We start from the raw sequence: 25,158 nt of genomic DNA, 5'->3' as shown, positions 1-25,158 counted from the left end.
TGGCTTTAATTTCTTTCTTTTGTCTAATTATACTGACTAGTTTAAGGACTGTGTTGAATAGAAATGGTGAAAGAGGGTATTCCATTCTCATTCCAGTTTTTAGAGGGAATGCTTTCAATTTTTCTTCATTTAGAATGATGTTGGCCTTGGGTTCAGCATCTAAAGCTTTTAAAATAAGTTACATTCCTACCATCTCTAGTTTTTCTAGTGTTTTGAACATGGATGAATGCTATATTTTGTCATATGCTTTTTCTGCATCTATTAAGATAATCATATGATTCTTGTCTTTTATTCTGTTGATGTGATTAATTACATTTATTTATTTCCATATGTTGAACAAAACTTGTATCCCTGAAATGAACCCCAGTTGATCATGGTGCACTGTCTTTTTGATATGTGTTTTCTATGTAGTTTGTCAGTATCTTATCAAGAATTTTTACATCTAAGTTCATCAGGGATATTGGTCTGAAATTTTCTTTCCTTGATGTTCTGTGTCTGGTTTTGGTGTCTGGGTGATATTAGCTTCATATAATGAAGAGTTTGGAAATGTTCCCTCCTTTTCTATTTCATGGAATCATTTGAGAAGGATTGGTGTGTGTTCTTCTTTGAAGATCTGGTAGAATTTGGCTGAGAATCTGTGTGGTCCTTGTCTTTTTTGATAGGCTTTTAATGACATCTTCAGTTCCATTGCTTAAAATTGATCTGTTTAAATTTTCTATGTCCTCCTGATTGAATTTGGGTAGGTCATATGTCTCTAGAAATTTGTTGATGTCTTCAAGATTTTCTATTTTATTAGAGTATACATTTTCAAAGTAATGTTTGGTTATTGTCTGAATTTTGGTAGTGTCCATGGTGATATTTCCATTTTTATCAAGAATTGGAATATTACTCAGCACTAAAAAAGAATAAGATCATGGCATTTGCAGGGAAATGGATGGCAATAGAACAGATTATACTAAGTGAAGTTAGCCAATCCCAAAAAAACAAATGACAAATGTCTTCTGTGATATAAGGGTGGTGACTCAGAATGTGGTAGGGAGGAAGATCATGGGAAGAAGACTACCTCTAGATAGGGAAGAGGGGTGGGAGGGAAAGGGAGGAAGAAGGGAAATTGCATGGATGGTGGAAGGAGACCCTATGGTTATACAAAATACATGTATGAAGGTGTGAATTTGGTGTCAACATATCTTGTATACAGAGATATGGTAAATTGTGGTATAAAGGTGTATTAAGAATTGTAATGCAAAAGAATAATAATAATAATGCTCATGTAAATAAATAAATAAATAAATTTAAAAAATATTAGTAATTTGAATTTTCAGTTTTATTTTTCAAAGAGCCAAATTTTTGTTTCATTGATTATTTTGAAATTTATTTTTGTTTTAATTTCATTGATTTTGTTTTAATTTCATGTTATTTGATGTGTTTTAGCTGTGATATTAATTCATTTCCTGACTTCTTCTACTTTTGGTGTTGAGTTGTTCTTTTTCTAGGGCTTTGAGATGTAATGTTAGGTTATTTGGTGACTTTCTGTTCTTTTAATGAATGAACTCAATGCAGTGAACTATTCTCTTAGCACTGCCTTCATAGTGTCCCAGCGATTGATATGTTGTGTCACTATTCTCACTTACTTCTAAGTTTGTTTTTTAATTTCATCCCTGATTTCTTCTGCTATCCATTGGTCATTTAATAGCATATTATTTAGTTTTCAGGTGTTAGAGTAGTTTATATTTTTTATTTTATCATTGATATCTAATTTCATTTCATTACAATCTGATAGAATGAAAGTTGTGATCTCTATTTTTTTGTATTTACTAAGAGTTACTTTGTGGCCTAAAATATCTGTTTTAGAGAAGGAACTTTCTTCTTTTAGAGAAGGAAGTGTATTCAGTCATTCATGCGTGAAATGTTATTTACACACACACATATTTGTTAAATCTAAATTAACATTTGTATTATTTAGTTCTATAGCTTATTTACTTAGTTTTTGTTTGGAGGATCTATCCAATGGTGAGAGAGACATGTTAAAGTCACCCACTCTCATTGCGTTGGGATCTCTTTGATTCTTGAAATTAAAAAGAGTTTGTTTGATGTATGTAGATGCTCCACTGTTTGGTGCATAAATATTTATTAATGTTATGTCTTGTTGATGTACAATTACTGTAAACAGAATGGAAAGACCTTTCATTGATTCTGTTATTGAAGTATCTTTGGTTTGTTTAGGGTGATTTGTTCCCTTGTTTTTCATGTTGTTTGTGTGTCTACCCATCTAACATCATGGATCTGAGACAGTAGAGTTTCTACCCTGTGGACTTAATAGTGTCCCTGAAAGTTTCCAGCACCTCACCATGTACAGGGAGACAAATAATAACAACCACTGCAAACAATATATAGCATTAAATCAAATAGTTCCTGCTATGACATCTACAGTGTTAATTTTTACAATAAACAGAAATGATGTGATTAATTATTACCCACAGTAATAACATTAAGTTTGCAAACAGGTATACAGTTTCAAGTGGTAGAGAGGAGAGAACAGAAATGATGTAGAATGTGATGGTTATGAGGGAGGAAGAAAGAAAATAGAAGTAAAAAATTAAAGGAAGTATGAAGTGAGAACACTGGAGATTGGCCATTTAGTGGAAGAATAGAGAAAGACAATCAAGGGAAATAGATAAGTAAGAGAAAAAATATGTATAAAGCAAAAATTTAAATAATTAAAAAATTAATTAAAAATAAAGTTGAACTATATTAATCAAACATCCTAGTTCTCAAAATACTGATCCATGAAAAAATAACTAGGCAAAATGCTAGAAATGAGAAAAAGAAAATATATGAGTAGGTATGTGTCCATGAACCGTTAAAGTTACAGTTAAACCGAGAAAATAGAAAAATAAATTAAATTAAAATCAAATAAAAAAAAAGATCTTGATGAAAAGTTAAAGAATTGTTTCCGTTGGAGGTCACATGATTCTCAGCTTCCCATGGCAGTGGTAGGTGGGGTGGCCTAGAATGCTGGAGTGTGATGCCTTCTCTACCCTCAGGGTTGGGTTGCTGGATTGTAAGAGGAATTCTGTAGGCAGAACTCCTGAAGGTGGGGTTTAGGCTTACATAGTATTTAGGTTCTTGCTTGAATGGCGATTGATCTGAAGATTTTAAATCAGCACAACTCCAGGGCCCAAGAGTTGCCAGTCCTTACTGGAAGACTGGACCCCACCCATCTCCCGTGGGTTTCACTCATGCAGTGGAGAAGCCAATTCTTAGTTCTCTCTGTCACCCGCAGACTCCATGTTCCTGGTTCCTTGGGTTCAGTCTTTAAACTCCAATCTCTTCTGCCCACCCTTTCATATTTCCAGTCTTGCACATGTCACCCATCCAGTCTAGCAAGCGGCAGGATTGGATGAGAATGGGGAAAGCCAGGTGGGTTTCCATGACCAGTAATCCCCTGTGTAAACCCCTCTCCATGTTTGATTTTCTCCTGGTCACTTAGGCATACTCTGTTATGCTGTGTGGGTTTGCCAGGAATCAGCTCCTCCAGCTGGTGGTCTCCCGCACTGTGGCTGCAGAATGGTTTTTTCCTCTGTTCTCTGAGGGTAGCCCTGGGAGATGTGGTTTCTTTCCCTCAGAAGTATATTGTGCAGCACACCTTTCAGGCCAGTTGGACATTGTCTTTGATCTCTGGTCTCTCCATAATCAGACACTTCTGAGGCCTCCTAAAAATGTGGGTTCTTTTAATTCCCTTTTCCCTCCACTTTGCTCACAAAAGAACCACTCTGGCTGTTGCTTCCAGCCATTGCAACACATGGCATTAGGGATTTCTTTCTTATTTTATTATATCTAACGTCCTGAGTCCCCAATCTACTTTGAATGTCCAATATTAAATCCCAGTTAGGTTCCGCCCTCCTTTTTATTCACCCACCTTGCTTGAAGTTAGCTGCTTATCTGCTTTATTGGTTTCATACCACAGAGCAGCCAGGAAAGTGGCTGTTCTCTATTCTGCCATCTTGAAAGATTCTGAAAACTAAATTTACAGTTAAATTTGATGCTAAGCATATCTGGTCAATTTTGGATTTATACATCTCATTAAATAGTCACATCAAAGTTTCATGTTAAATGTCTCAATTGAAGAATATTGCCGGCAGCCACTTTTATAGAATGCCTGATGGCAAGGTTGCTGAAAATCTTCATTGGTTTGTCCAACTATACTAATTTCTTTATAGCAGACCAGATAAATTAGAAAAGAAATGGAATAAGAGCCATCAGTTATGAAAACCAAGAATATTTTAGAAATAGAAGAGTAATAAAACAGATTATAGAGATTATTCTGTTAAGTAATAACAAAAGAGAATCTAAAAATCATCCCATTTTGTCTTTTCCAATTGGGAAAGTCAGCTAAACATTCATTGAATTAATGCACGTGCTAATGAGACAAGAAATAACCTGAATCTTTTTTTTTTTTTAATGTATCAGGGATTGAACTCAGGGGCATTCAACAACTGAGCCACTTCCCCAGCCCTATTTTATATTTTATTTAGAGACAGGGTCTTACTGAGTTGCTTAGTGCCTTGCCATTGCTGAGGCTGGATTTGAACTCATGATCCTCCTGCCTCAGCCTCCCAAATCACTGGGATTATAGGCATTCACCACTGTGCCCAGCAATAACCTGTATCTTAATTTCCCTGGTTCCAAGTGTGGTTTCAATGTATTCATATAGTTCATTTTTTTTGGATTATGTTCAAAGTACATATAAGAAAAATAAACATCTAAGAATTGAGTACTACTTTTATCTCCTACCTGCTGTATTGGTTTCTTTTCTTTTGAGCTTCTATATCCACCTAAACTGGTGGTTTTATATATATATATATATATATATATATATATATATATATATATATATATAATTTTATTATATATTATATAATGCCTTATATATAATATATGGAAGCATATATAATCACACATACACAGGAATAGTGGAAATGTAGATAGATACATACCTGCATACACACAAACATATATAGATATATATATCAGCATTTATAAGAAATTAGAGTTTGGTTAAATTGTTTCCCTTCACCTACCTGTAATCATTCACCATGTAACCTTTCAGTTATACACACACATACACAGATACATAAAATAAATAAAACAATAAATAAAATGTATGGGATATACTACTAGATGTGTGGGATATACTACTTCAGCTCTTAATTTAGAACTTGAACATATGACCAGCTCTGCCCTATGCACTATTAGCAAACATGATACAAGTAAAAGTTTTAAAATTAATGCAGCAATTGGGCTTACTCTCCTATACTTCTGTTATTGTTATATAAATAATATATCTTGGGTAGGCCACTAGTCCCATGAGTACAAGAGAGACAGAGAGAGAGAGAACTTCAACTTATACTATACTTGGAGCCAAGATCAGCCTAAATAAGCCAACCTCTAGTCAGCATACCCATTTGTGAACAAGAAAAAAATGATTGTTGTTTTATGCCTCTTAGTTGTGGGGTAGGTTGTCACAAGCACAATTGTGGCAATGGCTAGTACTTATGTATGAAGAGATTTTTTTTCCCAAAGTAACTAACAACCCATAAAATTTATTTTCCAGTGTTTGCAAATAGTCATCATCAAAATGAGTGTAGTATGCCTCATGACAAAATAAATCCTTACCAGAGGGAGATGAATTATTTTGCCACAATAGCAAATGTGTAGTTATAATTTTAATGAACTTCAGCCTACAAATCACATCTACTTTTCCTCTCTCTCTGTACTAGGGATTGAACCCAGAGGGTCTTAACCACTGAGCCACAACCCCAGCCCATTTTTTTATTTTTTATTTTGAGACAGGGTCTTGCAAAGTTACTTAGAGCCTTGCTAAGTTGCTGAGGCTGGCTCTGAACTAGTAATTCTCCTGCCCAGCCTCTTGGGCTGCAGGGATTACAGGCATGCACCACCATGGCCAGCTATTTTTCCTCTTAATATGTATGCATACATGCACTCTCACACATGTGAATATCTATGTAATTATTACACTGAAGTTCATATATGTGGTCAACATGCTGTTTGTTTTTGCTCCACCCTGCAGAATCTGTGCTTTCCAGCCTGCATAATCACGAGTCAGTTCCTTAAGATAAGTCTCTTTTTGCATGTTTGTGTACACACACACACACACACACACACACACACACAAACACCTCATTGTTGCTGTTTCTCTGGAGAACCTTGACTAATATAAGGGACATTATAGTTACTAAATGTGAAGTATGCTAATGCTTTTTTCTAGGATAAATTTTTATTCCACATGAAAATAAAATGGTGATGGCAGTGGTGGTTATGGTGATGATGATAATGATAATTACAATAAAGCTACATAAATTAAAATTCTCTTGAGTACCTCTCAATGTTATATAGTCCTTGAGAGATAACTGACCATCTACTTAGATTCCATATGTTATTTATTAACTTATCTCACAAAACTATTGTGTATAGTGAAATAATCATAAATAATTAATCAGGACAAGTAAACTGGAGTGTTTACCCAGTAAGTTTACCTTCAGTTTTGTCTGCAACCAGTGGAGAATGCTCCCTTTTACTAATGAATAGATTCAGTGAAGCTAGCCAAAGCACCTGCCAAAAATACCTTTAAAATGTTTCCTTTACACAACCCCCCAAATTAAAAATGTTCAAAATGTTAATTTGAAGTACTGAGGAACAAGCCCATAGCTTGTGTCAACCAGTGTTTATATGAAGTTGGAATTCAAGTTATTGAGGCTTAATTATGTAGCGTTATCTGGATCTTGGCAATCATTTTGGGGTAAGGGTAAGGCACTACTCAAGTAAGTAAATGTCTTCTCTCATTTTTTTTTTTTAATTCAATGAGGTACCTTTCTAAGTTTCCACTTATTTTACTGCTACTTTTTTGAGGGTGAAGGCAAGGATGTTTTTTTTAAAACACCAAGAACAGAAAACCCTAATAATGATAATAGCAGATGCTTACAGACTTATGAGTCAACATGAATATTGTTCAAGCTTCAGATAGGTCACTCAACATAGGCCACTCCAAGAAAATCTTTTCTTAAGGATTTGGTTCTTCTACATCAATATCTATCCCTTCCTTCCCATAGGAACACAGACTAAAGTCAATGCATCTCCTATGCTTTAGAGCCCACTCACTCTTATTAAGTTATCATTTGTCTTTTCATAGATTTTCTCTCTCTTCACTCTTTTCTTCTCTTCATGAAATGAATATACTCAATTTTTCCTGCCATGAAATCATGCTCCCTTTCTCTGTTTTGTATATACTGACCACACTCATACTTCATTTCACAGCCAAGATTCTTGTAAGGGGTGTGTCAGTTTACTCTCACTATCCCTTCATTCATTCATTCGGAAATATTTCTAAACCAATGTTAGGGATTAGGCATCATGTATGTTACCAAATTTAATTCTTTATTTTTGGATGAAATACATGCACCTGTCCTCAGTTTACAGATGAGGAAACAGATTGAAAGAGGCTAAAAGATCTGCTGCTGAAGGTAACTTGAATCCAAAGCATGTATACTATAATATGGATATTATTATTCTCCCGTAAAATTTTTTAACTAGTACTCTTTGGTTATTTACTCTGTGATGATCAAGAACTCATTAAGTTCTTTACCCGAGTTTTCTTGTTTTGTCTTCATGACATCCTCCTGAAGTGAGGACTCCTGTTCATTAACTCCAGGGGTCTCAAATTCAAATAAAATGTTTTTTTTTTTTTTTTTAAGTTGTGAATAAACTATTGAATGCCAGGTCAAATAATCGCTTTTTAAAAAAAAATTATTTTCTGTGGTATTTAGTATTTCTTGGCACTCTTTGCAGAGAAAGACGTCTTCACTAATGTTAAAGTTAAAAAAAATGAAGCTTGCCTTACATTTATTTATAATAGGAAAATTTTAAAATAGTAACATAAAGGAAAAAATAATAAAAAATATTATATAATTATGCTGATGACTCCTTTAACATTATGTGTGTATATTTCAATATGTTCAGATATCATTATATATGTTAAGATTTTCTTTTCTGATACACGTTCATGTATATCTACTTAAGGTATGCAAACACATATATATACACACATACAAACACAAATGAAAATGTAATGTCTTCCTCACTAGTTGCATGGTTCATGGCTGAGACTCTTAGAGCAAATGACAGACAAGAGAAAAGCATATAGATTTATTTAATATAAGTTTTACATGATATGGTAGCCTTTAGAAATGAAGACCCAAAGAAACATGGAAATCAGTATATTTTATGGACAGTTATGCAGAAGTACAATTGAAAATCAAAAGGTTAACAAATTAGAGGAAACTTAGTGAGACCTATTTGTTCAGATTCTTGGTGTGTCTTACTTCAGAGATGAGAACATTCCTTTCTTCCAGAAATTGGGTGTACTCCTCTGGAATGAGGGTTTTATGACCTACATCTGGGAAAGGTTGCTTTTATGGACTGCTTTAGAGGAGAAACTGCTATAAGCCAGGATTTATGGCCTGCTTTAAAGAAGTAGAGAAACAGGAGGTATGAGAGTGAACATCCTTCTGTTATTTGCTGAAATGCCAACCAATATCCAACATTTTTTAATTGCACAATATGTCTGTGTCATCATTTATTTAATCAGTACTTAATATGTTATGGTTTTCTTTGAAAATTTCTATCAATCTAAAAAATTCTCTAATTTTCTGTAGGATAATTTGATGAAAGTGCAACTATAAGTCAAAAGTACGTATATTTAAGAATCCTGGAATCCATATTGTCAGATTTCTCACAGCTTTCTGGCCTCTTCTTTGAATATTGATTTGCTTGGATCATTCTTTCTTGGTTACATGACTACTCTCCTAAAAATAAATAAATAAATAAAATGAAAACCTTTCAATCTCCTTTACTTAGACCTTCTTTCTGCCTGTATCTTTACATGTTTCTGTTTCCTAGGGATTTGACTGTTGGCTTTCTACTGTACATACCCTCATCAGGATATATCATCTAGGTATATGATTCCTTCTCCTGACTTCTTAAAGCAGTTTCCTCACAATTTTTTTTTTTTTTTTTTTTTTTTTTGGTGAGGGGCACTAACAGCTTACTTTATGCTTTTTAAGGCTCAACCTTTTACCTAATCCTAAAGCTAGTGTCATCTGTTCCAGATTTTTAATACTGCAGATTCCAATCTTCAGTACTTATTTTTATTTTATTTATCAGCTTTTTATTAATGTCTGATAAACCACAAAGAATCTTGGTGGCCTAAATCATCAAATAGTTGTATGGATCAGCAATTGGGCTAGGTTTACTTTGGATCCTTATAATGATTATAGTCACCTGAAGATTCAGTGGCAGGTATATGGTCTGAGATAATGTATTCATTTCCTATCACTGCTTAACAGGTTGCCACAAATTGAGTGGCTTAAAACAATGCAAATTGATTTTCTCACAGTCCCACAGTTCCACAGGTCAGATGTCCAGATTGGTCAACTGGTTTCTTTGCTCTGGCTTTCAGAGGGTCAAAATAAATGTGTTGGATCTTATGGAAAAGCTCCAAAGAGAATTAACTTTCAAGATCATTCAAGATGTTGGAAGAGCTTAATTCCTTAAGGTTGTAGGACTGATGTTCCTACTCTGTTTTGATTGTCAGGTGCGGGTTATGCCAGGAACACAATTAAAAATTGTAATCTTCTAGCTGGAATTCCAACCTTTCATATGAAGTGGCATTATTAAAGCTTTCCGCTATATGCACTTTTGTTTATTCTGTCAAATTCTTTTGGTCTTAAGGTTCAGAAACTAATGTAAACTAGATTTAAAAAGAAGTAAATGTTGCTGTATCCTGTGGCACCACCTATAATCCCAGTGGCTTGGGAGCGTGAGACAAGAGAATTGCAAGTTCAAAGCCAGCCTCAGCAAAAGCAAGGTGCTGAGCAATTCAGTGAGACCCTGTCTTTAAATAAAATACAAAATAGAGCTGGGGATGTGGCTCAGTGGTTGATTGCCCCTGGTTCAATCCCCAGTACCTCTCCCACCAAAAAGGAATTGTTTACTGTAAAGTCTCAGATGTCCTAGAATTCCAAAGAATGAAAATGATAATATTGGGCCTCATGGGGGCTGAATTTAGAATGTCAGACACTGAGAATGCTCTTTCTTATTCCCAGGTACCTTATTCATTAAAATCTGTTTCCTAATTTCAAACTGCTATTTGGCTATCTCTAACACCACTTCTTTACTCATTGTATGTTGTCCATTGGAATCACTAGCAACAACTCCTATGTCTATTCAGCTCCTATCCTTGTCAGTAATTACAATTTCTCTGTCTCAATTACGTTTCTGAGATTTAGATTTTGGGTTATCAGTACATTGACTTTTGGCTAGATGATTTTTCATAGTTGCATATGAGGAGGTGAATGAAAAGTTCATGTGCCTTTTTTGATTCATGGTTATAGCAGATCCAAGAAAATTGATGTCTAAGAATTAATAGACATGTTTAGTATACTTGTTAAAAATTAAAGGAAAGAATCATTTTAAGGAATATTTAAATAATATAATTGTTATTATATATTCATAATGCAACTAATTCTTTCTTCTGTGAAACAGTATGAAAGGGTCTAACTCATTTTCTTGTGAAAGATCTACTCATTAAGTCACATGTAGTGTGTATATATACATACAGAGTATGTATAGAAAACTATATATATAAACTAAATATGACTTTGCCATTCTGTTTTACACTAATATTACACTTTGTTATCTAGTCTAAAATAATTACAATATCAATGACTGGTACCATATCATCTAAATCCTCATCTTAAGGGTCCACTCTGGCTGTTGATATCTCACAATCTTAAACTTTGATTATTGGTCTAGTGGAACCTCCTTAGTAGGAGAGGTAAGATTGAAGACTTACCTCTGAATTCACACAGACAGGGTGTCCAATTCTTTTTTTTTTCTTTCACCTGTAAAATAGGGAAAATGACAGAACTCATATTGTTGAAAAGAGTAAATTAGTTACTACTTGTCAGTAATTTGGCCCATAGCAAGCACTCAGTGTTGGTTAATAATTGATTTATAAAGCTCAAAAATGTTAGTGAATAATTATTTCTGCCCTATGAACTTTCTGTTATTTTTTCTAAAATTTGTACTCCTAAGCAAATAAAAATCCAGCTCTTATATCAACTTAATTTTTTCCATGTTTTAAAATCTTATTGCATTTTTAGTTTTAATGATAAAATTTTCTGTATATGATGCAAAGTATAAAGTGGAAGTCCATTAGGTAATATAAAAAATTAGATTTTTTAAAAAATCATGTTATTAGTTATAATAAAACATTAAATTTAGTAAAATTCACTTTATCAATACAGATGATGATGTAGTACAGAACTTAGTAAAATCCTTCATGTATATGTTTACTAGTTCAAATCAATTGCTGACCTTCCCTGAAATCTGTCCACAGGGATATTGGTTCCAGAACCTCCTACCCCCAACCATATTAAATCTTGGCTCATGTTCCTTATATAAAATGGCATAGTTTCTGCATGTAACATACACACCCCTCTTGTGTACTTTTGAGTCATCTCTAGATAACTTGAATACCTAAAATGCAATGTAAATGCTATGTAAATGGTTGTCATAATGAATTGTTTAAGGAATAATGAGAGTTTCAGTACAGATTCATCTTTTCTAAATATTTCCCATCCTTGGTGGATTTAATCTTTGAATGAAGAACCCATGGATATGGAATGCTGACTATAATTATTTTTGTAAGCACTTCCTTAAGAATAAAAAGCAGACCCTGATATTTGGGAACTGGCCTGGTATTGAGGAATTTGGGACTCAGAAAAGGAAGAGACTTAAAAGAGAAGGGTTTAAGATATGTTAGAATGTAGGATTCCTATAAACCTCTGAGATGTAAAACAAGTATTCCCTGAGCAACCCAGCCTTTGCCCAAGTCCATGGCCCAATCCCTTTGGGCCACATACTTGCTTGCAAAATTAACAATTCAAGCAATTTGCAAGTGCAGTAAAAACTGACAAGAAACTGATAATTCTGTTCTGATAACAACTCTAATCCAGTTCCTAGTAACTGTTCCTCTATAAATATTATCATACTACACCAAGGAGTTGCTTTCTTTCCCTCTGGAAATGGCTGGCATTCTCCCTTGAGTGTATATTCGTACTTTATCATAAAAGACATCTCTCTCAAGATAGGTGACATTCTCTCATGGTTTTCTGCTTTCTTAAATAAATTTGTGTCTCTGACTAGGGTATGCTGAAATCTTTTCTGTCACATTTTCCAAGGACCCCACGTGTCCAGATTTGAGTTGCGCCTCTCCAAGAACTCCTCAGGGATAGTACTGTCAACTAGACTTTGGTGTTTCTCTTGTGTGCTTTATCTACAGATTATATTTACTGAGATACCAATCATTAAGTGTCCCAACTTTCTGATAGAATCCTATCTACATAAGGATGTTCTATCCTTATTTGATCCTCACAAAACTGTCCATGCAAAGTTCTAATTCTCTAAGTTCTTTCTAACATCTCCTTACAAAAAAGTCCCACAATTCTCCATAGTATGCACTCTTTCTTGCTGTAACAATTAATGCACCTAACCTGTAAGTATGTTCTTGGTGTTTGGTAAAGGACATTATTGAACACATAAAGTTGTTAGTCTATTTAGATATTCTTTACTTTTGCCCAACATCAATTATTATCCATTGTACCAAACATTGTACCAGACTACGTTCATGGTGTCCTAGTTGGTCCTTAAAAGGAGATGTTAGAAAGAACATAGAGGATTACAATCTCAAAAATTTCATATAGCTTTTGGAAATTTTTTTAAATGTGCTCTGTTCACCGTTTAGTGATTGCCACAATATTCTTTTACATTTAATAATATCCTTCAGACACCATGTTTACCAAGCTTTAACATTAACATTAATTTAACATTAATTTATTTAAGGTAAGTTCATTTAAGAGATCATTAGAGCCACATTCTGAATTGGAATGCACAATTTAATGGCATGCTGAAACAGTTAATGGTTTGTGATTTCAAAGTACAATGTGAAAACTTTATAATGCTATATTTTAAGCAGGATAAAATAAGATATAGTTACACTAATTTCCATATTGAACTGCTGCCTAAAAGAATTGTTTAATCACAAGTTCCAAAGACAGTAATATTTAACGAGATAAACATTTAGTTAAATGAAGGTTTTTAGTACTTGGTTATCAATTACAAATTTACTTTAATAGGCAAAACTTTTCTCATGAATTCCTTTTTACTCTTATCTAGTCCAATTACACCAGTGTGGGCATCCACCACCCCCCATCCCCCCTGCTAAATTGTTTTAACAGAATGTCATGGATTGGAAGAAGAAATAATAATCCTATTGTACATGTTACAAATTAAACACTTAAACTAGCAAAATTTAATTTTTATATATCCTACTTAACTATAAAATTTACATAGAGAAAATCTTTGTTCACATTTAGGATAACTAATAATCTATATAAGCAATAATATGTAATATGGAAATATAGAAATTTCATATAAAGTTAAATTTTTATTTCAGTCAACTAGATCTTTTTAATTAACTACTCAGGATCACACCAGTAGGGGGACAAAAGAAATGGGGGAAATACTTTTTTAAGATGCTTTTAACAAAACTTGGTTATTCTGTATTGGAAAACTGGAATTTCTGGGAAAAGAATGAAAAATAATTATAGCAGACACTAATTGAGCTCTTATCATGAAAGAGATATCCCATTAAAGTGCTCCATGTGTAATAATTCATTTAATGATTACAAATACCCTCTGAGGAAAAATTACACAACTGCTAAGTGCTCACCCAAACCACAACTTTCTCTTCTTTTCAACTGACAAACATTTCCAGGGTTTAAATGCATTTGGAAGTAGTCATGTGACTGAGTTCCAGCCAGTGGAAATAAAAGTGATTCACTGTCCTTTCAGGTCTGGCCCATAAAATCTTTCTAAATATGACCTTCCACACTCTTTCTATTCTTCCTGTTGACAGAAATAAAGATGTTTCCTCAGATACCCTTACAAGGTCCAGGTTAAAAATGAAGCACCTTTATCTTAGGTTACTGAATTTGAATCTTTGATATATAAACCAAACCAAATTTCAACTGATAAAACATAACAGAGATGATGAAATCTTTTAATCCCTAAAGGTATACAGTGCCCTTAAAATAACATCTAATTCCACTTTATACCATATATTATTACTTTTTATCATTTTGTTTTTCTTGGTGCATATTTTGTAACTATATATTTATCTCCCATAACCTACAGCAGAGTCCTGTGTACATAAATATATTCAGGTATGTAAATAAATAAATGAACTGGAATTTATTGCATATATTTTCTCTAAATTCTAAAATACCTTAAAATACTTTAAATCCTAATGTACTCTGATTTCTAAAATACCTGAAACAGCTAAAATACTTTGAAGGTAAATATGAAAGATAAAACAACAGTTTAAAAAATTGCATGTAAGAATGTTATTATAGGGCTGGGATTGTAGCTCGGTGGTGGAGCGTTTGCCTCATAATGTGAGGCACTGGGTTCGATCCTCAGCACCGCATAAATAAATGAAATAAAGGTATTGAATCCATCTAAAACTAAGAATATTTTTTAAAAGAATGTAATTATAGTCCAAATAGTTGGACTATAAAGTTTTGCCTTTAGTTTGTTAAGAACAGAGAATGACTTATTTTGTTAAGGAAGATTGTTAAAGAAGATGTCAACTTGAGATTTCAGTTTTAGTCTGAATATTCTTTTAGTCTCTAATCTCTGCTTTCTGTAAGTTGTTTATATACTTTGAAAAGTTATACTGCATTTTGATTATTTCTGTGTGGCTTATTTCTGTGTGATTATTAAGCAGTATTAATATAGAATTTTAAAAATGGATACAAACACTATAAAGATTAAGATTTTAAAAAGAGAATTATCAGTAACTTAATGGCCATCATCAAGAAAGTTGTATTTAATTACTTTTATGCTGGAGATGCAAAGATACAATTGAATGTTTATTCTCAACTTTGTGCAAGCCTTTCAACAGTTTTGTCTGGAAGAGCCAAGGAATTTTAACTAAATGATCACAGCCTTTAAATTTAAAACATAACCTTGAACTTCTGGTATGTAGTTAACTTGTCTTTAAGATTTAGAAAAAAAAAAAAAACGAGAAAATTCTTGTAGTATAATATGTTCTTCAAAACTTAGCATGATTAAGTCCAAATAATGGATGTAGAATATGAGGAAAGGTCTGAACACAAATATGAAAGAGAACAGGTCAACTTTGTATTAAATACATCTCATAAGCTTTTATCTAGACTTTTGTAGATGAGTTAGTAGATAGTATTTCTCTTGGTAGCACTGCTACAGGACAGTAGCTCTCTCTATTTCAAACTATGAAGTTTGAGAACATTAAAAATAAAAATGTTCCAGTTAGAGGGGCTGGATATATAGCTTGCCAAATTAAAGATACTCATATTTCCAAATATTAACATATCTAAAACAAGGATGCATTTTATAATTATTGTCAACTAAGTATATCAATTGTAGCATAGTAGTCAGTGCCTGTACATGTTTTACATGGTATAGTAATTTAGATTGTATTTACTTCATTAATTTATGTGTTTTTGAAACTGCATGTGATGTAACTACATATTAAGTAATGCACTTGAACCAGGAAATATTACTGAATTTATTGAAATAGATAAATTGCAAAGCTAAGAGAAGCTTCAATGACCAAATCCATGCAACACACAAGATAAATGGCAGGATATTGAAACATTAATTTGTTAAACAACATTCTGTTGGTTTTGAACAGAACTGCTTAAGGTTTCACAAAATGTAATAGAATTAGAGGAAAAGCAGTTGAGCTTATTTAATTAGGAAAGCAACAGGATCTCCACTTCAGAATGGGTGCCAGCAACTTGAAAGAAAAATCTGAAGAAAACAATATGGGACTTTTAAGAATTGTATCATCAATATTTTTGATGACATAGGAACGATATTGTGTTGGAACACAGTATGGTCAAACTGTAAAGAAGATTTTAATAAATGAACTAACTTTTTTTACAAATATTTTCTTCAGGTGATATATATTAAAAATGTGCAAAAATTTAACTACAAGCTAATATTTTCAATAAACTTGTAAGTGGAAAAAGCATTTATTCAGAATTTAATTAGGAGGGATTTGCCAATGTTATGTTATAAATATATGTTGTGATTAATCAGGAGCTTCTTAGAGAAAATGTTTCAATAATATTTAATACAATATTATTTAAGTATTTTTGTAAAAACATCAAGTCCAAGTTTAAGGATATACAATATTTATATGTTAATATATCCACATATTGGTTGATTCTTTTTCCCCATTTGGGGTTACAAAAGAATTAGACTGTCTCTTATTTAATCTACCTCACCCTACCCTATCTACTAGGAAGTTATTTCATTATCATAATGATTGTGCTGAGTGCTTTAAGTGGACTGCTTCACTCAACCCTGATAAAGATTTTTTATAATTTCAGTATGCAAAGGAGGAAGCTGAGGCTAAGAGAACTTATGTTCAAAGTCACATATTGTATGTAGTGAAGCTGAATTTTTAATTCAGGCAGTCTGGTTCCAGAGTTTATCCTCTTCACCACCACACCACACAGAGAAGATGTATTGTGTTGTGATTAAGGCATAGAGCTTGAAACCTGATTGATGGCTTCAAGTTCCACTTGGCTACTAACCAGTTGTATGAGCTAACCTCTGTCTCAACTGTTTCTTCTATAAAATGGTGATGAAATAGTTAAAATAGTATTTTCCTCATAAGGATTTTGTAAGAATCAAATGAGTTAATATGTATGATGCATTTAGAATAGTGTCTGGTGATTAGCATTATCTAAATGTTAGCTATTGCTACATCACTTCCTTTACATTATGCTCAGAATGAAGATTATTTTCCCTGAAAGAAACAATCTGGGTATCACAGAAAAATCAATCAAGGTTTTAAAAAAAATTGCTTTCTGCCTGCATTCAGTTTTACCAGAACACCAAATAGGATGGCCCTTTTCCAGTTGTACTATTTAATTGGTCAATTACCATTAAAGATCAGCATTTTCCAAAATGAGTTTCCTTATAACTGCATTAACCCTACACTTTAAGATTGGTATTCAGTGGACCTTTTTAGTTTCTCATTGATGGCAGCAAAATCTAATTTAAAGTTGTTGTTATATTCCTTTACTCTAGAACTAGATATGGATAGACTAAACTTTGCCTTATATTGTTAAATATTTTTTTTTTTGCAAAAAGCAGAATGCCAGGAAAGTTTAAAAGTATAAATGTCTACTCACAAAGACAAATTATGTAGCTGTAAAAATTATTGTTGAGATACATTTAGAATTGTATTCTTGTTTCCAAGAGTCATCATTGTTGAAACAAACTCTTCTGGGTAGAAATAAGTTATTTGTTTCAGCTTAAAATTTGACTAACTATAGCATTGAACACAGACCTGAATTTCAATCCTAGTTCTGTTAATTACTAGTTGTATGACTTTGAGCAACTTGTTTTCTAAGTTTCTGTTCATTGTTAATCAATGAATAAATGTCTATCTTATAGACCAATTGTGGGGATTAGATGTGTAATTAATATAAAATATCTAGGGCTGGGGATGTGGCTCAAGCGGTAGTGCGCTCGCCTGGCATGCGTGCAGCCTGGGTTCGATCTTCAGCATCACATACAAAGATGTTGTGTCTGCCGAAAACTAAAAAATAAATATTAAACTTCTCTCTCTCTCTCTCTCTCTCTCTCTCTCTCTCTCTCTCTCTCTCAAATACACACACACACACACACACACACACACACACACACATATATATAAAATATCTAGTACAGAGACTCAAACATAGTTGTTAATTCTACTGTCCTTGAACTCTCTTACACACAACAATGGCCCCTGCCTTTTCCCAAAAGTAGAGGCACTGCTAGAATATATAGGACACAATAAAAATAAGTTTTTGGAGACTCATTGTTGAAATAAATAATTTGACTTAAAGCATTTGCAAAGTTCATAGATCTATTAAGTCTTAGAAATTTATTGATTAAGATTTAGAATAGTGGATAGAGAATGACACGTACATATTTGTTTGTTGCAATCAAGAGCAAATGAAGATTCTTCATAGTGTTCAGGCTCTATCCCTGCCTGTTTAGATTTAGGAACCATTTCTTTTTTCTTTATTGTCAAAAGTACAATTCTTACATAATCAAATATTTCCCATCACAATAAAAAGATAGCAACACTTATTATTCACAATACATGGCTCTCTGGAACCCATTTGTTTAAACAGACTAATTTGCCTCTGTATTTCCAGTACTATTAATTTAATGATGGTTACTAACTACATATGATGCTGTATCATCCATCATGCTGCTGTTAATACTGGTACACTGTCTTTCTCAAAGTATTTCATTGTGGTGACACTCATACAAGTCCTAGAACTTGCAATAATTATAAGAATAATTTATTTTCTAGTTTTGTTAAACTTATCATTTGTCATTTTATAGAGTATACATACAGCAATCCATTTCCTACCATATCTTCTCTTGAATACTTTAGTCTGTAAACAGCATTCCTAAAATGTTATACTTTCAATGTAAATTGAACCAACATGTACTGCCAATAGTGGACAAAACAATGAGGGTCCTGTAGGTGGTACAAGAAGAATGGTCCCATTTGTATGATGATTGTTCCTTAGACCTGGGAAGGTCTAAAATTTACCCACAGTAGCATGATATTATCACACTGATTAAATATTTAAAAAGAGCATTAATTGGAAGAGACCATTTACAGTGAAAGGTCTAGTTTCAATAAAAGTCTCTCATCGCCACCACTGAAAGTTGGCTTAACATGTGATGTGAAGTCTGTTGAGAGGGCAGGTTGACAACTCTCAGTACCAGAGACAGAAAGTTAAAGAATACTGCTATAACAGTCTTCTTTGGGTGTTGTTTACCAAGAGTGGTAAATGTTTAGAATACATGTAGGTGATAGCCCATGCACAGGACTATACATACAATTTAATACTAAGGTTCTGTGAGGGGCTAAGGAAGTATACAGCTTGGCATGTGTTTCACATGAGTGAGTCAAAAAAAAATTATTATCATACCAGGAACATTCTGGAGCCAATCCCCAATATCTTATTAGAGAGATACTGCTCAAGGTAGTAAGAATAATCCCCTTTGATTCAGAACTTCCTAGGAATCAGGACTCGGCTACAGTTCCTACAGGTACAAATCCCATAGTATGTATGCCATCTGGGGAGTGTCAAAGGGAAAAAACTGAGATAAGGTCTGTTTGGAGCCTGGTCTGAACTTCAGATGCCTTTACAAACCTGATTGGTTTCGGGAACTTAGAAGGTATTCAGAAGTTGCTCCAAAGTACTAAAACTCTCAGGTATTATGTCTTTAAGGGTGGTCCTATTTGCCTATGTCTAGGGTTAGTTCTCTGTAAGGGTTATTAATCTCTGAGATACTTGAGTAACATAGTGAGGATCATTACATTGATCAATTATTCTGACTTCCAAACTCTCAGGTAAATATCTTGAAATTTTAATTTATTTTTAATTTGTTGAAATTTATAAGACATTTTCCACAACAAAAAATAGTGTTTAGGCTATCTCAAGCCATGTTGCAGCAAGTAAATTTTCTCAGATATTTAAAACCTATCTTTATTCTATAATCTTTCTCAAGTACTCTTCCAAATTCAGCTTCTTCCCATTGACCGTAACAGGTGTTAATTTTATCAGGATAATCAAAAGAGTGGACCTACATATAAATCCTCTGCCCTGTATTTACAGGGCTTTTCCCTCAAGGTTTTCCATAAAGTATTTTTTTTTCATCTAGTAGATGTTTGGTATTTTGTGCCTCTTAGCTCACAGTCATTAACACAGGTATATTTTTGGTTCTTGCCAAACATCTTTGTACTAAGAGGATCACCTCTCTCTGTTTTACAAACATAAATATTACATGAGGAATTTTAAGCCTTATTCCATTCATAGCATGTTGCTGCAATCAATTCCAAAAGAAAAGAAAACTAAAATAATTATTTTACAAGTTAGCTGATTATGCAGTACATTGAAGAGTGAAATGCATTACCAGGGGAACAAAGAAAGGGGAAATTGGTCTAAAGTATTTAATCTCTCACTTCCACTTTGTTTAATATGCTATAGTTTGAATTCTTTTTCACTATCCTTACCTTCAAACTCAGCCATTTTACCTACTTTTTAAAAATTCCACTTAAATTCCTTTCATAGTTGTTTAGTTATACTTCTTTGTACTTCTTTTGTAAGCACTTTTTCTAGGAATTACAATATGCATCCTTAATTTGTCATAGCATATTTCAAGTTAATACTGTGCTACTTCACATAACTTTAAAAACCTGTAATAACCTTACAGTAGTAAAATTCCATTTGTACTTCATCCTTTTGACTACTGTTGTCATATATTTTAAATCTGCATATGTAATAAACATCATAATATAGTGCTCTTTTTTTACTTTGAAATATTTTGGAACAAAATAAAATGACTTTTTGCTTCTTTTAGTGTTTACCCATTAATTTACCATTTCTAGTCCTCTTCATTGTTTCTTAAGTGATTTTCCATCCAGTGCCATTTTCCATCAGTCTGAAGAACTTCCTTTATCATTGTTGCGGGGTACATCTCATATTTTATTTGAAAATGTCTACATTAAACTCTTATGCATATGGGATATATCACTGGAAATAGAATTCAGGATTCTCATTCTTTTCCTTTAAGCACTCCATGCATATTAAATTACTTCTGTTTGCATTTTCTTCCTTTTATGAAACCAGCCACTATTATTATTGTTCTTTCACTGTATATATAGATTTTATTACCCCTGGGTGAAATATTTGTTGTTTCTGTTTTTTAAAAGCTTGACTATGACAGTCTCACTGTAGTTGTTTGTATTTAGCATGTTTTACACTAAGATTCTTGAATATTGAGTAGATTTTTAAACCAAGTCTCGAATAATTTTTGATAATTATTGATAATTATTTAATAATTTTTGATAATTATTTCCTGAAATATGTTTTCTGCACATTTATTGTGTTACCTAAATTGCTAATAACTGTGTGATACTTGTTTACAAGACACTGAGGCTCTGGTTATTAACTTTTTAAGCTGTTTTCTCTGTGTTCTTTGTATTAGATAACTGATATTGACCTGAGTACCCTAAGTAAATTTACCCTAAGTAAATTTTTCTTCTGCAATCTCTTATCTGCTATTAAATTAGAGCCATAATTTTTAGATTTCAGATAGTACTTTTCAACTTTAGACTGTCCATTTGGGTATTTTTGTTGTTGTTGTTGTTGTTGTTCCCATTCCCCATCTCTCACTATTTTTTTTTTTTTTTTTTTAGTAGATGGACACAATGTCTTTATCTTATTTATTTTTATGTGTTGCTGAGGATCAAACCCAGGGCCTCACATGTGCTAGGCGAGCACTCTACCACTGAGCCACAACCCCAGCTCCCCCCATCTCTTTTATTAAGTCTTTAAATGGAATTGATTTAAGTCCTTATCTGCTAAATCCAACATCTGGCTTTTGGGGGATTTGTTCTGTTGGCTACTTTCTCTCTCTTGATGAGAATCACCTATTCTTATTCTTATTGTAATCTTTGTAGAAATTGTACGTGTTACCTGGGTAGGGATCTTGTTCCTCAGTGTTCTGGAGGCTGAAAAGTATAAGGTAAAGATATAGGAAAATTTGGTGGCTGATAAGGGCCAACTTTCTGGTTCACAAATGACGCCATCTTGATGTGTCTGTATATAATAGAAGGGATAAGAGTGTCTTGTGACCTTTTTAATAAGGGAAACAATCTCATTCCTGAGAACTCTTCCCTCATGATCCAAATGCCCTCCAAATCCCCTGCTTCCTAATACCATTGTCTTAGGGGTTAGGATTTTAACATATAAAGTTGGGGGCAGGGGCATAAGCACTCAGACCATAACAGAGCTCTCATTTACATAAATAAGTAGCAAAGAATGGAAGGAGTTTATACTCAATTTTCCAAACTTGTTTATATAGTAAATTGACATGGCAGATTATTAAAAATTATTCCTAATCCTTTATCTGCTGATAACTTTATCCTTTAGTTTTATTTGAAGCAAAGATTTGAAAAATACCTGACTTAGAGGAGTTTTTATCAAGTCATTAGAATCATGTGCTTTCTCATTTGAGCAGAGGTAAATAAAGTAAATTAAGAAAATTTAAGACACACTAAATTGTCTTATTAGTAGAGACTATCTTCATTATGTAGCAGATCAACCAAATTCTGACTACTCTTTGTCAATAAATCTACCTTTATTTTGAAATTCAAATAAATATGTTACTGTGTATATGTTAGTTATCTCAGTTCATAATTAGATTGGTAAAGGCATAAACAGGCAAGGTGTAAATCCAGCCATGAGATCTTTACTCGACAAAATAAGGTGAAACTGCTTTCGATATTTCCTACAGATGTTCCTTTTGTATGTTCTCATGGAACTTATCCTAAAGAATTAGTATTCTTTGGCAGAAGTTAGGGGAATAGAGATGGTGTCATTAGAGAAAATTGACCATCCCTTTTGCAGTATATCTGAATAAATTATATAAGGCATCTGATTTCAGAATATTTCATCACAGGTTACAATATCACATTTGTACAGCCACATTTACCCTCTCAGTCATCTATGTCTATATACCTTCTCCTTTCCTCCCTCTAAGTTCTTTGTTATAAAAGTTTCTTCCGTTCACAATATAAATCTTTATCTATCCATTTGGGCTAGAAGATCCAGTATTTAATTCTGTAATTTCAAGTAAGTAATATTTATTTAATGGGCACATAGATGCTTATTATTTTGAGAATCTTTCTATATATTTAAAATATTACATAATTTTGAAATTTTTAATTGTGGTAAAAACATAGAATTTACTATTTTACAGTTTCCACTGTACTCATTAATAGCAGTAAATATATTCACATTGTTGTGTAAACTTATGTCCAGAACTGCTTTATTTTGAGTAGTTGAAACTCTATACCCATGAAACAACTCCCACTTCTCTCTCCCCATTGTCCCTGAACTCCATCTTTCTACTTGCCTCATCTATAAATTTTATGAGGTATGGCTACTTCATGTAAGTGAAATCATATATAGTATTTGTCTCTTTGTGACTAACTTATTTCATTTATCATAATATCCTCAAGTTTATTTTATGTAATAGCATATATATTTATATCACATTTTCTTTCTTTATTCATTGAGGGATACCGGGATTGATTCCATTTCTTTTGTGTATAATGCTGCCATGAATGTGTAAATATCTCTTTGAGGGCCTGCTTTCAACTCCTTTTGATATTTAGCCAGAAGTGAGATTTTTTTTTTTTTTTGAGGAATCATCACACTGTTTTCCACTGCAATTGCATCATTTTATATTCCCAACCTCAATTCACAAGAGTTCCAGTTTCTCCATATCCTCACCTACACTCATTCAGTTTTCTTTCTTTCTTTTTTGTTTTGATACTAGTCATGCTTAATGAGTTTGAGGTTAAAAATTAAAATTGAATAATATAGTCAATGTTTTATTTATAATTCTTAGCATTTTAAAAAATATGCTTAAAACCTATTCAATAATTAGCAAAAATTATATGGTGTGCATAAAATATTTCAGTTTAATGTGCAAAATTAGCAGAATGACTTTAAAAGACATGAAGAAGGAAGCATACTTCTAAGATTTTTCAAAATTCTGAATCATCACTGTTGCATGAATTTTAGTAGAATTTATTTTCTTTAACATATTAAAAGTAATTCACTGTTTAAGTGAATTTCTAATGTACTTACATTTTATCATATTAAGTATCCTATTGTGCTCATTTTACACAAGAGGAAACTGAGACATGGAGTATTTAGCAAGAAAATGACAGAGGAAGAATTCATTTAATACTGACTAGAATTAACTTTAGAAAACCAAGAGTATCAAATAACCCTAGATATTTACAAATAACTTCTTTCATAACTATCATTAAATGTACATCCGGATAATTCTGGACATATTTTTTCATAATTCATTTTGATCCCAGATTTCAGATGCTTATTATTATTCATTATAAAAACTAAATAGTTATTTTTCAATGAACCCTATCTTGTTGTTTTCAAGAGATCCTGACTAGCTTTATTGGGCACTATAGATTTCTTAAATATATCCTTAAATTGTCAAATTCTTCTGTCTGAAAACACACCTACTCAGGATAGATAGGAAAGTATAAGGGTTAGAGTCTGTTAATCTAGTATCATGAATGGAATAGAGAGGAGGAGTTTCAGATATTTCAAGAGAGTATTTGAATTGTAGGACCATATTGGGGAAAGAATAAAGAGATCAATGAATTTGAGAAACCAATGATATGAAAGATAATGCAAGTGTGTGAAGGAATTAAAAGGTTGAAGTGAGAAAGTTTTTGTGCATTAATTTATAATTTTCAGGTGTACATTAGAATATCTAGTGTAACTGGCGAATAATAACTAAAACTAGAGAGTCAATTTATTAGATTAATTATTTTGATGACTTGAGCTAAAAAGAATTTTAGAATGATAACCCAAAATGTTTAAGTAGTTTAAACATTATTGCAGCATTTCCTAGCTTACTTATAAAGAACTATCAAATTTAATGTTGCAAACAGAAATATTTATCTTGTGTGGACCTATCAGTATATTTTCATTAAAGAATCAATAAATTAATAACATGTTAATTAAAGCATAAGTCCAATACCAAAGATAAAAATTCCACAACTACTTATTTTCACTGTTTTTTTAAAGAGGTCCTTGGTGAATGAGTTAAAAGCATACTGTTTAAGCTTTAAGATACATTTTTTATTATCAACTTTTATTTTCACATAATTTTCAGAAAAAGAATTCATAATATTATGTTTTCATCTTCATTTTTCATAATGAAAGATTAACATTAACATACTCCTTAGGTTTCTCTGCTTCTAAGCTCTTCAAAGTTAATTAATTCTATTTGAATAAGTTAATTAAGACCTTATCAAGTATTACTTTATTTTGAGATTGAGTT

At 32.6% G+C, this 25,158-nt stretch overlaps 1 long non-coding RNA gene across 3 annotated transcripts in view; it reads left to right on the top strand.

The window, feature by feature from the left end:
- The window catches only part of LOC143405022 (uncharacterized), a 72,783-nt gene that overhangs the window by 13,756 nt on the left and 33,869 nt on the right, over window positions 1-25,158 (top strand). The window lies entirely within an intron of this gene.

Source organism: Callospermophilus lateralis, chromosome 7 (genome assembly GCF_048772815.1).
Source record: "Callospermophilus lateralis isolate mCalLat2 chromosome 7, mCalLat2.hap1, whole genome shotgun sequence".
Lineage (NCBI taxonomy): Eukaryota > Metazoa > Chordata > Mammalia > Rodentia > Sciuridae > Callospermophilus > Callospermophilus lateralis.
The sequence above is the reverse complement of the archived record's forward strand: the minus strand, read 5'-3'. Positions and strand labels throughout refer to the sequence as shown.